The 14,583-nt window shown below is 44.1% G+C and overlaps 1 protein-coding gene and 2 long non-coding RNA genes across 3 annotated transcripts in view; 1 reads left to right on the forward strand and 2 right to left on the reverse strand.

Annotated features, from left to right (window-relative positions):
• LOC309561596 overlaps nt 1-13,923 on the reverse strand; it is a 249,865-nt gene extending 235,942 nt beyond the window's left edge. The window contains exon 1 of the long non-coding RNA XR_014225584.1: nt 13,883-13,923. This is a non-coding gene — a long non-coding RNA (uncharacterized lncRNA). The remainder of the gene's footprint in view (nt 1-13,882) is intronic.
• Nucleotides 1-14,583, reverse strand: part of LOC309562231 (uncharacterized protein) — a gene marked incomplete at its 3' end in the record, with an annotated part of 1,785,816 nt that overhangs the window by 476,284 nt on the left and 1,294,949 nt on the right. The gene's annotated exons all lie outside the window — the stretch shown is intronic.
• The window catches only part of LOC309561597, a 971,235-nt gene that overhangs the window by 289,142 nt on the left and 667,510 nt on the right, over nt 1-14,583 (forward strand). The gene's annotated exons all lie outside the window — the stretch shown is intronic.

Genomic DNA, 14,583 nt, shown 5'->3' on the forward strand with positions numbered 1-14,583 from the left:
CGTTCGCCTATCCCTACTAAGGGTAACCAAGTCAATTCACAGAGTCACAAGCAACCAGTCAAGGTGTGGCACCTTGGTAAGGTGGGACTTCCTCTGATCGCGAGGGGGCACCAGTCCGGCTCTCTTCCTAGCAGTCCATCTCCCATAGCAACCGGGAGCAGACCAGTATTACAGGGTTCCCTATCCTGACCAGTAGGTATGGTACAGAAGGAGTTAATACAGGACACACATGAGACCTGCACTATGTGTCTGGTGGGGTTTTGTTCTATAACTTGAAATAAGGTAGCGGAGGTGGCATGGTTTGGCGCCACCCCCATGCAACACATGTAATGCACTGAGATTAGTGCATTGCGACAGCTGTTGGAAGAGAGAAATATGGCTTTATACTACTTGCAGTGTCTGCTCATCTCTGAGTCTGGAGACTGCCTTTTAACGTTAGACTTTCCACATCACTGCTCTTCCTGCCTGGTCCCGGGCATTAATGGGTGCGCCTCTGGCAAAGGCTGCTCTTAATGCACAGGCATGTAGGCTCTCACCGACAAAATGGTGTAGTCGGAGTATCAGTATCCAAATCCTCCACCACTCTACATACTGCTGACCCTCTAATTCAGATGAGTTACCCTCTGAGTTACCAGGGAATTATGAGAGGTTTATACAAAGTCGAATTCAGGTACTTACACTAATTCATTTGAAAATAGATTTGCACATTTTCTTTTACTGAATATGCTTTAGTAGATAGTTTTCTATGTTCATGATGGCCATAGAAAGAATAAGAAAATATATTCTTGAACAGCTAATCTGTACATAATATCTTTAAATTAGTACTTCATACCAGTGCAGCAACAAGTTTTTCCAATGCAGCTTTATAATTCTCTATGTTTTTATCCTCCTAAAAAAATAACAGAGTCAAACTTACTGAAAGGAAAGTGAATGCATTAATCATATAATACACAGCAAATGGTTTGTATAAAATTTATTTTGTTAGATAGAAAGAATATTTTAGAGAAGATTACAATTATTGTAACTGCCCTATTAAAAGCAGATCTCTTAGAGCAATCTAAGCAAACCAATAACACTCTAATGAAAAGTGCCATGGCAAATGAAATAAAAAAAAAAAGTGTCCTAGACACCAAAATGCTTTCAGAACATCTAATTAGATCCGTTGGCAGTGATTATATTGTCCATTTATGAAATCAATATATGCTGTGATAGTGACTATCACTTATCTCCACTGTACAGCAGTTTATGTGGCTGTGATGAGGAGTGGAGACGTTGTTCTGTCTCCCACTGCAGCAAAATGAGAGCAGTGATCTCCCTCCCTCCTTCTCTACCTCAGAGATGGTAATAGCAGGGAAAGAGAAGAGATAAACAGTCACAATGTGATGAGGAAGCAGATGAATGTCTCTGCTTGGCAGCCCCAGTAAAATCACCCTCCTTATTCAGGTTGTATGTATATATACACATACATTGTATTACAGAAAGTATTGGGACGCCTGCCTTTACACCCACATGAGCTTTAACTACTTGCCTTCTGTGCACTTAAACCCCCTTCCCATCCAGACCAATTTTTAGCTTTCAGTGCTCTCACACTTTGAATGACAATTGCGCGGTCATGCTACACTATACCCATATGACATTTTTATCATTTTTTTCACACAAATAGAGCTTTCTTTTGGTGGTATGTAATCATCTCTGGGTTTTTTTTTTTTTTTACAAAAAAAAAAAGAAAAAAGACAGTAAATTTTGAAAATAAATACATTTTTCTCCTTCACTGATGTGCGCTGATGAGGCGGCACTAATGGGCACTGATAGGCTGCACTGATGGGCACTGATGAGGTGGCACTTATGGGCACTGATGAGGTGGCACTTATGGGCACTGATGAGGTGGCACTGATGAGGAGGTACTAATATGCCACACTGATGAGCACTGATAAGCGGCACTGATGAGCACTGATAGGCGGCACTGCTGGGCACTGAGAGGTGGCACTGATGGGCACTGAGAGGTGGCACTGGCGGGCACTGAGAGGTGGCACTGACGGGCGGCACTGATGGGCACTGGCGGGCGGCACTGATGGGCACTGGCGGGCAGCACTGATGGACACTGACGGGTGGCACTGATGGACACTGACGGTGGCACTGATGGACACTGACGGGCAGCACCATCAGTGCCCACACTCAGTGCCCATAGTGCTGCCAGTCAGTGCTCATCAGTGCCTAGATGAGCAGGCACTGATGGGCACTGACTGGCAGCACTATGGGCACTGATTGTGTGCACTGATGGGGGGCACTAATCGCGGGCACTGTGGGCATTGAAGGTGTGTTTGGTGTACCTCTAGTAATCAGGGCACTGGTGATCGGTGCCCTGATTACTTTTTTCTGTGTTCCCGGCGCTGGGTAGCTCTCCCTCCTTCCTCACACGCAGGCTCTGTGTGAGGAAGGAGCGCTGGCGATGAGAGATGATCTCATATGTTTACATATGAGATCATCTCTCATTGGACGGTCCGATCACGTGGTGAATGGCCGCTGTGATTGGCCATTCACCACGATCTGTGATTGGCTGTGTCCAAGGGACACGGCCGACACAGATTTTCCCCGATTCGCGCTCGCGGGAGCGCGCGGGGAGACTGTTTCTGGGAGGCCATTTAAAAACGGCCTCCCGAAAATGTGAGTCTGCGCTGCAGCTGTATATAGGCTGTAGCGCGGATGGGAGGTGGTTAATGGCATCCCAGTCTTAGTCCATAGGGTTCAATATTGAGTTGGTCCCAGTGGCGGCTGGTGCTCAAAATTTTGGGGGGGGGGGGGCGCAAAAAGAAAAATGTAATAGGTATTGCTTCGCGCCAAAAAACGCAGTAAAAAATTGCGTAACTTTGAAGTCATGGTACAGGCATGGCACAGGTGATGGTATAGGCATGGCATAGGTGATGGTACAGGAGATGGTATAGGCATGGCACAGATATGGTATAGGCATGGCACAAGTCATGGTACAGGAGATGGTACATGCCCCTTTTCAATGCAGAGACCAGCGTACATGCCCCCTTTAATGCAGAGATCAGCGTGCGTGCCCCCTTCAATGCAATGAACACTGTGCTGTGCCCCCTTCAATGCAATGAACACTGTGCTGTGCCCCCTTTCAATGCCGAGACCAGCGTGCGTGCCCCCTTCAATGCAACGAACAATGTGCTGTGCCCCCTTCAATGCAATAAACACTGTGCTGTGCCCCCTTCAATGCAATAAGCACTGTGCTGTGCCCCCTTCAATGCAATAAACACTGTGCTGTGCCCCCTTCAATGCAATAAACACTGTGCTGTGCCCCCCTTCAATGCAATAAACACTGTGCTGTGCCCCCCTTCAATGCAATAAACACTGTGCTGTGACCCCTTCAATGCAATGAACAATGTGCTGTGACCCTTTCAATGCAATGAACACTGTGCTGTGCCCCCTTCAATGCAATAAACACTGTGCTGTGCCCCCTTCAATGCAATAAACACTGTGCTGTGCCCCCTTCAATGCAATAAACACTGTGCTGTGACCCCTTCAATGCAATAAACACTGTGCTGTGACCCCTTCAATGCAATGAACAATGTGCTGTGCCCCCTTCAATGCAATAAACACTGTGCTGTGCCCCCTTCAATGCAATGAACACTGTGCTGTGCCCCCTTTAATGCAATAAACACTGTGCTGTGACCCCTTCAATGCAATGAACAATGTGCTGTGCCCCCCTTCAATGCAATAAACACTGTGCTGTGACCCCTTCAATGCAATGAACAATGTGCTGTGACCCCTTCAATGCAATGAACACTGTGCTGTGCCCCCTTCAATGCAATAAACACTGTGCTTTGCCCCCACAATGCAGAGTTCAGCGTGCGTGCCCCCTTCAATGCAACTGTGCTGTGCCCCCTTCAATGCAATGAACAATGTGCTGTGCCCCATCAATGCAGAGTTCAGCGTGCGTGCCCCCTTCAATGCAGAGCGCCACAGAATTGTACCCCAATGATTGCAGAGTGCCACAGAATTGTACCCCAATGATTGCAGAGTGCCCACAGAATTGTACCCCAATGATTGCAGAGTGCCACAGAATTGTACCCCAATGATTGCAGAGTGCCCACAGAATTGTACCCCAATGATTGCAGAGTGCCCACAGCATTGTACCCCAATGATTGCAGAGTGCCCACAGCATCGTACCCCAATGATTGCAGAGTGCCCACAGCATTGTACCCCAATGATTGCAGAGTGCCACAGCATCGTACCCCAATGATTGCAGAGTGCCCAAAGCATTGAACCCCAATGATTGCAGAGTGCCACAGCATCGTACCCCAATGATTGCAGAGTGCCCACAGCATTGTACCCCAATGATTGCAGAGTGCCACAGCATTGTCCCCCCAATCAATGCAGAGACCAGTGTGCGTGCTCCCTTCGATTTACACTTACCTGGCCGCGGCGGGTTCTCCCCTCCTCGATCCAGTTCGTCCTCTTCTGCGACGGCCGCGGTCCTCCGAGCGGCGGTGACGGTGAGTGACGGACGCACGCAGCGGCACCGCCCCCATTGTGACGTCACGATCGGATGTCCTGGATGATGATTGGTCCAGGCTGGAGACTGGACCAATCACAGCCAGGATATCACGAAGGTGGGGGTGGCCAAGCGCTCTTTCTTGTGCCCAGGTTACGCCCCCAGAAGGCAGCCAATCGGTGCCTTTCTGGGTCGTAAACCCCACCCCCCCTTTGGCCACCACATTGGCCGGCGAACCCATTTTTTTTTTTTAGAACTTTATTGTTCTTTTTTGTCTTTTTTTTTTTCCTTCTTTTAAGGGGGGGGCGGCGCCCTGGCGCCCCCTATGCACGGGCCGCCACTGGTTGGTCCACACTTTGCAGCTATAAAAGCTTCCACTCTTCTGGGAAGGCTGTCCACAAGGTTTAGGAGGATGTCTATGGGAATGTTTGACCATTCTTCCAGAAGTGCATTTGTGAGGTCAGGCATTGATGTTGGAGAGAAGGCCTTGCTCACAGTCCCCACTCAAATTCCTCCCAAAGGTGTTCTATCGGGTTGAGGTTTGGACTCTGTGCAGGCCACTCAAATTCCTCCATCACAAACTCGCTCATCCATGTCTTTATGGACCTTGCTTTCTGCACTTGTCCAAATCATTTGGTGGAGGGGGGGGATTATGATGTTGGGTTGGTTTTCAGGGGTTGGGCTTAGCCCCTTAGGTCCTGTGAAGGGAACTCTTAAGATGTCAGCATACCAAGGCATTTTGGACAATGTTATGCTCCCAACTATGTGAGAACAGTTTGGGGTTGGCCCTTCCTGTTCCAGCATGACTGAACACCAGTGCACAAAGCAAGGTCCATAGATGAGCGAATTTGGGATGGAGGAACTTGACTGGCCTGCACAGAGTCCCGACAACAACCCAATAGAACATCTTTGGGATGAATTAGAGCACAAACTGCGAGCCAGGCCTACATTTTTGGGCACTGGTAAGGCCGCATTGATGGTCACTGGTAAGGCCACATTGATGGTCACTGGTCAGGCTGTATTAATGGGCACTGGTAAGGCATCATTGCTGGGCAGTGGTAGGGCCGCATTACTGGGCACTGGTAAGGCCACATTGCGGGGCAATGGTATGGCTGCATTGATGGACACTGGTAAGCCTGCATTGCTGGGCACTGGTAAGGCTGCGTTGCTGGGCACTGGTATGGCTGCATTTTTGGGCACTGGTAAGGCCGTATTGTGGGCACTGGTAAGGCTGCATTTGATGGGCACTGGTAAGGCTGCATTTGATGGACGCTGGTAGGGCCGCATTTTAAGGGCACTGGTAAGCCGGCATTTTATGTACACTGGTAAGGCTGCATTTGAAGGGCACTGGTAAGGGCACATTTGATGGGCACTGATCGGGTTGCATTTGATGGCCACTGGCAAGGCTGCATTTAATTGGGCACTAGTAAGGTTGCAATAATAGGCACTGGTAAGGTTGCATTTGATGGGTACTGGTAAGACTGCATTTGATGGGCACTTGTAAGGCTGTATTTGATGTAAAGTAGTGAGTGTACAGCTTGTATAACAGTGTAAATTTGATGTCCCCTCAAAATAACTCAACACATTCATGTCTAAACCGCTGGCAACAAATGTGAGTACACCCCTTAGTGAAAATGTCCAAATTGGTCCCAATTAGCCAATTTGCCTCATGTGACTCACTAGTGTTACAAGGTCTCAGGTGTGAATAGAGAGCAGGTGTGTTAAATTTGGTGTTATCGCTCTCACTCTCTCATACTGGTCACTGGAAGTTCAACATGGCACCTCATGGCAAAGAACTCTCTGAGGATCTGAAAAAAAGAATTGTTGCTCTACATAAAGATGTCCTAGGCTATAAGAAGATTGCCAAGACCCTAAAACTGAGCTGTAGTACGGTGGCCAAGACCATACAGGGGTTTAATAGGACAGGTTTCGCTCTTAACAGGTTTTGACATGGTTGACCAAAGGAGTTGAGTGCACGTGCTCAGCATCATATCCAGAGGTTGTCTTTGGGAAATAGACGTATAAGTGCTGCCAGCATTGCTGCAGAGGTTGAAGGGGTGGGGGGGTCAGCCTGTCAGTGCTCAGACATTACGCCGCACACTGCATCAAACTGGTCTGCATAGCTGTCGTCCCAGAAGGAAGCCTCTTCTAAAGATGATGCACAAGAAAGCCCCCAAACAGTTTGCTGAAGACAAGCAGACTAAGGACAGGGATTACTGGAACCATGTCCTGTGGTCTGATGGGATCAAGATACATTTATTTGGTTCAGATGGTGCCAAGTGTGTGTGTGTCGGCAACCGGGTGAGGAGTACAAAGACAAGTTTGTCTTGCCTACAGTCAAGCATGGTGGTGGGAGTGTCATGGTCTGGGACTGCATGAGTGCTGCCGGTTCTTGGGAGCTACAGTTCATTGAGGGAACCATGAATGCCAACATGTACTGTGACATATGGAAGCAGAGCACGATCCCCTCTCTTCGGAGACTGGGCCGCCGGATAGCATTCCAACATGATAATGACCCCAAGCACACCTCCAAGATGACCACTGCCTTGCTAAAGAAGCTGAGGGTAAAGGTGATGGACTGGCCAAGCATGTCTCCATACCTAAACCCTATTAAACATCTGTGGGGCATCCTCAAGGAAGAGGAGCGCAAGTTCTCTGACATCCACTGGCTCCATGATGTCGTCATGGAGGAGTGGAAGAGGACTCCAGTGGCAACCTGTGAAGCTCTGGTGAACTCCATGCCCAAGAGGGTTAATGCAGTGCTGGAAAATAATGGTGGCCACACAAAATATTGACACTTTGGGCCCAATTTCGACATTTTGACTTAAGGGTGTACTCACTTTTGTTGCCAGCGGTTTAGACATTAATGTCTGCATGTTGAGTTATTTTGAGGGGACAGCAAATATACACTATTATAGAAGCTATACATTCACTACTTTACATTGTAGAAAAGTGTCATTTCTCCAGTGTTGTCACATGAAAAGATATAATAAAATATTTACAAAAATGTGAGGGGTGTACTCACTTTTGTGAGATACTGTGTGTATATATATATATATATATATATATATATATATATATATATATATACACACACACACACATTTTTTTTTTTGGGGGGGGGGGGTGGAATCTTGGGTTAGTTCCCCCACTTTTTTTCCCAGGACTTGACCCCTGGTTATATCAAGTAATAAATATCATAGATATTGTAGTAGTAAATTAGCATATTTGAGAGAACCTTTTGGTTTAGCATCATAAGCAGTTGTTCAAGAAACATGTATACACAATCAGAGGATGGTGGTAATAAATATAAGGAAGACAAAGAATACTTAAAGTATATGTATATCCACATTGTTAATTTTGGATAGAGTAGAGAAGGATTAGTACCCCTGTCATGTTTTTATTAATCAAAAACAAGTAAAAAATAAGGTGCTGGATACAGATTTTCAATTAATTAATTGAATCATTTCTGGTCACAATAGGTCCAGTTCTGTGGCACTCCAGACAAGAATGGGGGAAAACCCAGAGTTGAGAATCCACATATAGTCCAATGAGAACCCATACAAACATCCAATAGTTCAAAGTTTTTTTGGTAAAATCAGTTAATAGCAGGAAAAGCAAATGTGTTTCAGGGTCCTAACAGATCCCCAAACGAAGGAGTTTTGACTTTTGGCTTTAGCCACTTGCTGACTACAAACAGTAAATTTACCAGTACAGGTCACGGTGCTCCTGCACACTGGCGCACCCCCTGGGGTGTGCAGCAGTGCGATCCTGTGACCGCTGTGTCTGCACAGTGCTCAGTACCTGGCTGCTATGAGGAATTGGTGTATCATTTGATCGCCATGTCCAATCATAGTATTTACATGATAACATATAAACAAAACTGCCATGACAGTTTTTATAAAAAAACAAAAAAACATTATATAAAAAAAAAAGAAAAAATTGAATTAAAAAAAATGTTCTTTATTTATTTTTTTAACACTGCTAGCAGTCAGTATCCCAGAGTACTGCTACACCAGACATATGATGACACTGACTGCACTGGTAACAGTATGTAAAAAAAATTGTGAAAAAAAAAGATTTAATTTCTGACATTGTGACAATTGTGACAAAAAAATTAAAACTGCAAAAAACTTGCCATGCTTCCTACTAAATACCTTGGACTATTTCCAAAAAGGGGCCATTTGGGGGATATTTGTACAGTCCTGGCATTTTAGCAGACTATACATTTATGAAGAAAGATGTATTGGTTTATGAAGCTAAGAAAATCGTGGGTTTCTCTTCAAAATGTTCAATATTTTTTCATTTATATAGCAAAAAATTAAATACCTAGTTATGATTAAATACCACCAAAAGAAAGCACTACATGTGTGAAAAGAAATATATATACATTCAATTTGGGTACAGTGTTGCATGACCGAGCATTGCCAGTTGAAGTGGCACAGTGTTGAATAGCAAAAAATGCTGTGGTCATGAAGGTGGTAAAACCTTCCAGAGGTCAAGTGGTTAATGGACTCAGATGGGAAGATATCAGACAAATCTGTGGTTTTCTGCTTGAAAAAGCTTTTAAAGGTAAGTTATCCCAGTATTAAAAAGGGCAGCAAAGGACCTGATGATGGGGGAGTCTGTCTGACCCCTAAAATGCATTGGCTTTTTTTTCTGCTATGAACCAGTTTTTTTAATAAAAGCTTTGGCTGTTTGTTTGGTGCTCTCGTTAGACTATATTTATCTTGTATTGCTGTCTGTGCCCCTGTTAAGAAGATTCACCTTCCCTGTTTGTCCTGATGACCATTGTCGCAGAACATAAAATAATGCAAAATGTTACAGTTGTCACCAGGAAAGGAGTTGAGAGGAAATCTTGACATGTTGGGACACCTGTTTCTATAACTGTCTAAGAAGAAAATTTCCCCTATTTTATAGAGATTTCCCCTCACTTTCTATTGCACCTCCAGGACAGAAATTGAATGGAAATCTCCCCATTGGTACACAAACAGCAATAAAGAAAAGATCAAACAAAGTGCAATGGATATATTACAGAAACTATGAGATATGAGCACATTTTGTGCTTATTTAGATATATCTTTATTTATTTTTCCTTTTGTTTTATGATTTTGTTTACTGTCTTACTGTTAATAGAATAATCTCAAGTGAGCTGAGGATGGTGAAATTATTATTTTTTAGAATTAGTAATATCCTATTTACCAACAATAACATCTCCTTCACATAACTCACATCTCAGCTTCACTTATTCTCAGCTCTCTCCAATGTTTTACAGAAACTGCTTCATGAGAAAATATTCTAATTATTTTATACCTAGTAGTAGGTAACTAGAGGTGAATGTGACTAACTATGACTAGGTATACCATGGCCTGGATAAATGAGATGCTCCACAGATATTATTTTTGTATGGTGTCTCTTTATAAACAGTGCATAAGATAGGGTTATTTTGTAACATTTTGTTACAGCCACAATAAAATGTACCTGATATCGAAGGTATGCACAAGCAAATTGGCCTAATGCAGGCAAACAATCCGAAAGCTCCTGAAAATGAATGACAAATGTTAGAGATTAATGCATCCAACACTATTAATAAAGAAATGCATTGTAATAGTACAGGGTAATGACAGTTTATTAATCAAGAGGAACTTATGAAATGAATAGAGCTGATTTACAAAAGGAATAAAGATGGTTTACTTAGCAAAGTGAAGCTTAGTAAAACAGTGGCGCTATGTTCACTTCAGTCATGCAATCACACTTAGTTATATATTGCGTGTATTAAACGTGAACACAATTTTTCCTTATTCACTTTGATAAGTGAACACCCTCTCTATTCCTTTACTTCAGGCTTTGTTTTATAAAATTCAGCATGACAAGTTCAATTACTGTATACAGTATCTCACAAAAGTGAGTACACCCCTCACATTTGTTAAATATTTTATTATATCTTTTCATGTGACAACACTGAAGAAATGACACTTTGCTACAATGTAAAGTAGTGAGTGTACAGCTTGTATAACAGTGTAAATTTGCTGTCCCCTCAAAATAACTCAACACACAGCTATTAATGTCTAAACCACTGGTGACAAAAGTGAGTACACCCCTAAGTGAAAATGTCTAAACTGGGCCCAAAGTGTGAATATTTTGTGTGGCCACCTTTATTTTCCAGCATTGCCTTAACCCTCTTGGACATTGAGTTCACCAGAGCTTCACAGGTTGCCACTGGAGTCCTCTTCCACTCCTCCATGACGACATCGTGGAGCCAGTGGATGTCAGAGAACTTGCGCTCCTCTTCCTTCTGTTTGAGGATGCCCCACAGATGCTCAATAGGGTTTAAGTATAGAGACATGCTTGGCCAGTCCATTACCTTTGCTCTCAGCTTCTTTAGCAAGGCAGTGGTTGTCTTGGAGGTGTATTTGGGGTCATTATCATATTGGAATACTGCCCTGTGGCCCAGTCTCTGAAGGGAGGGGATCATGCTCTGCCTCTGTATGTCACAGTTCATATTGGCATTCACGGTTCCCTCAATGAACTGTAGCTCCCCTGTGCCGGCAGCACTCATTCAGCCCCAGCCCATGACACTTCCACCACCATGCTTGACTGTAGGCAAGACACACTTGACTTTGTACCCCTCACCTGTTTACCGCCACACACGTTTTACACCATCTGAACAAAATAAGTTTATCTTGGTCTCATCAGACCACAGGACATGGTTCCAGTAATCCATGTCCTTAGTCTGCTTGTCTTCAGCAAACTGTTTGCAGGCTTTCTTGTGCATCATCTTTAGAAGAGACTTCCTTCTGGGATGACAGCCATGCAGACAATTTGATGCAGTGTGCAGCGTATGGTCTGAGCACTGACAGGCTGACCCCCCACCCCTTTAACCTCTGCAGCAATGCTGGCAGCAATTATACGTCTATTTCCCAAAGACAACCTCGGGGATATGATGCTGAGTACGTGCACTTCTTTGGTTGACCATGGCGAGGCCTGTTGTGAGTGGAACCTGTCCTGTTAAACCACTGTATGGTCTTGGCCACCGTGCTGCAGCTCAGTTTCAGGGTCTTGCCAATCTTCTTATAACCTAGGCCAAATTTATGCAGAGCAACAATTCTTTTTTTCAGATCCTCAGAGAGTTCTTTCCCATGAGGTGCCATGTTGAACTTCCAGGGACCAGTGTGAGAGAGTGAGAGCGATAACACCAAATGTAACACCTGCAATCTTGTAAACACTAACGAGCCACATGGCACCAGGGAGGGAAAATGTCTAATTGGGCCCAATTTGTACATTTTCACTTAGGGGTGTACTCACTTTTGTTGCCAGAAGTTTAGACATTAATGGCTGTGTGTTGAGGTATTTTGAGGTGACAGCAAATTTACACTGTTATACAAGCTGTAAACTCACTACTTTACATTGTAGCAAAGTGTCATTTCTTCAGTGTTGTCACATGAAAAGATATAATAAAATATTTAACAAATGTGAGGGGGTATACTCACCTTTATGAGATACTGTAGATACGATATATCTGTAGATGACAAAAATGTAATACAAGATGTAAGATTGTTTAACAAAATCAAGTAAAATGCAGGTGTAACCAAGAATAGTTCTATACCATGGTATAACTGGGCTCCATAATCCATTCTACATTCCAATATTAAAAGAAAATTAGGGGTGACATAACAGTATGATTAAGTGTTTACTAAACACTAAAGCAGGCATGTCCAACCTGCAGCCCGGAACCGCAGGCAAAACGGCCCACTGCCCCCTAACATTTATTTATTTTTTGCTGGGGAGGAAGGAAGTCGGGGGCATGGCCACAGCAGCTTCCAACTAATTGTAGGCAGAGGCTGCCTCGGAGGGGGGGGGCCCGCCGGATTAAAAACAGAGCTTACCCGGTGGCCGCTGTCATACGAAGCTCCGCCTCCTGGACCGTCTCCTATGATAGACAGTACATTGGTAAAGTCTATCATAGTAGCCGATTCAGGAGGCAGGACTTCGTATGACAGCAGTCGCCTGGTAAGCCGTAGATCCCCGCTTTGTGTAATCCAGCGGCTCTCCTCTCTCTTCATTGCAAACTGCATTGGATAGGCACACACTGGTGAGGCTGCATTGGATGGGCATGCACTGGTGAGGCTGCATTGGATGGGCACTGATCCGGCTGCATTGGGTGAGCATTCACTTGTGAGGCTGCATTGGATGGGCACTGATCAGGCTGCATTGAATGGGCATGCACTGATGAAGCTGCATTGGATGGGCATGCACTAGTGAGGCTGCATTGGATAGGCATGCACTGGTGAGGCTGCATTGGATGGGCACAGATCAGGCTGCATTGGATGGGCACACATTGGTGAAGGTGCATTGGATGGGCACTGTTTAGGTCGCATTGGATGGGCATGCACTAGGCTGCAAGTTTCGTGCGATCTCCCGGCTGCCACGGGAGACTTAGGATGTCTGCAGTCAGTGACAGAGCCGCTGCTTCCTGTATAGTTCCATCTCTGTCACAGGCGGAGTGATATGAAATGCACTCCACCTGTGGCAGGAGCCATACAGGAAGCAGCGGCTCTGCTCTCTACTGCAGCCGCTGCTTCCTCCAGCAGTACCTGACATCATGACCAGCAGTACCCGACAGCAGTAACCGCCAGCAGTAACCGCACCAACAGTACCCGCCAGCAGTAACTGCCAGCAGTCTGCAAGATAAGTAGAAAAGGTATGTTCATTAGTGTTGTGTAAATTGTTGCAATATGTTTTTTAATAACTAGTTCTGTTTTGTAATAATATGTCATGTCCTTGTTCCTACATGTATGAATAAGGACATGACATTTTCTGGCTGCCTAAGTCATATGTGCTAGGGATGCAACTAGCCCCCAGCACATAACTGTAAATATCCAAGCATGTGCAGTGTTTCTGACCCCTTCAAATCACTGAAGTGGTCATGGTGGTTATAGTGTTTCTTCAATATGTCTCAGAAGAAGTAAACCTCTGTATACTGATTCTATTTCATTTGATCATCCTCTAGTGCCGTTAAATTAGTGCGGAGGGTGCAGCGGCGCGGGAAGGGCACGGCAGCATTTTAGTACTTATATACCTTAACTATAGTATATATTATATATGCCGCCCGAGAAAATTTCTCTACACTCAATGTGGCCCAGAGAAGCCAAAAGGTTGGACATCCATACACTATGTGTGATGTATGATTTACACTATGATTTACACTATGAAAACACTAAAAGTATAATTGAAGCCACTTACCCATACAATGCATTATCCAGATTCCTATTGAACTAAATTAAAATGAGTTGGCTCTACCTTGTCTTAATGACAAATTCAGCAAATAAAAATAACTAAAACAATTGTATATTTTTAGGTTAATTACCACTTTACCTTTATTGCTAGTATCAGACAATTAGGAGCGTTTGGGTTAGAAACAGTCTTTACTGGACAGACACCATCTAGAATGTGAAGGTAAAACACATACCTAGTTTAATACTACCATAAGACACTTTAAAATGTGTCCACATTTTTCTAGCAATATAATACAAATCTTATTTAATGATTAATAGTGCTTACCCTGACAGAAGCTCAGACCGAACAGTGCAAAAAGCAGGATGACCTTCATTGTACTGATTGTTGATTTCAACTCAGTGGGTGGTTGCCTGTACATCTCAGCTCCTCTTTTATACTTGTTAAAGTCAGTGACATCATAAAACACGTGACATAGTGCCACACACACTGGCACGTGTCCTAGACATAAAAAAACATCCACGATGATAAAACATCCAATCAGATTTGTTGGCAGCAGTTAAGAAAACAAGCAGTGCTTGCCAAGACTAAATGTAAACATTGAAGACGTGACATTTTTGTTTTAATTCTGTTTCCTACTATCTCATCTTTCTGCACATCATTGCCTTTTTACTATTTTTATTTTAATGTTCTGATAATTTTAATAAGGGGTAAGAATTTTATATACCAGACTAAACCATTTGTCTTGGCACTTTCTTTGTGATTCAACCAAACCTAATTTCTATATTTGATGGGGAAAATGTATTTGGGCCTTACTATAAGGTAATCACTGGAGTTGGGCA

Source organism: Pelophylax lessonae, assembly GCF_965119305.1.
Source record: "Pelophylax lessonae genome assembly, chromosome: 8".
NCBI classification, from domain to species: Eukaryota; Metazoa; Chordata; class Amphibia; order Anura; family Ranidae; genus Pelophylax; species Pelophylax lessonae.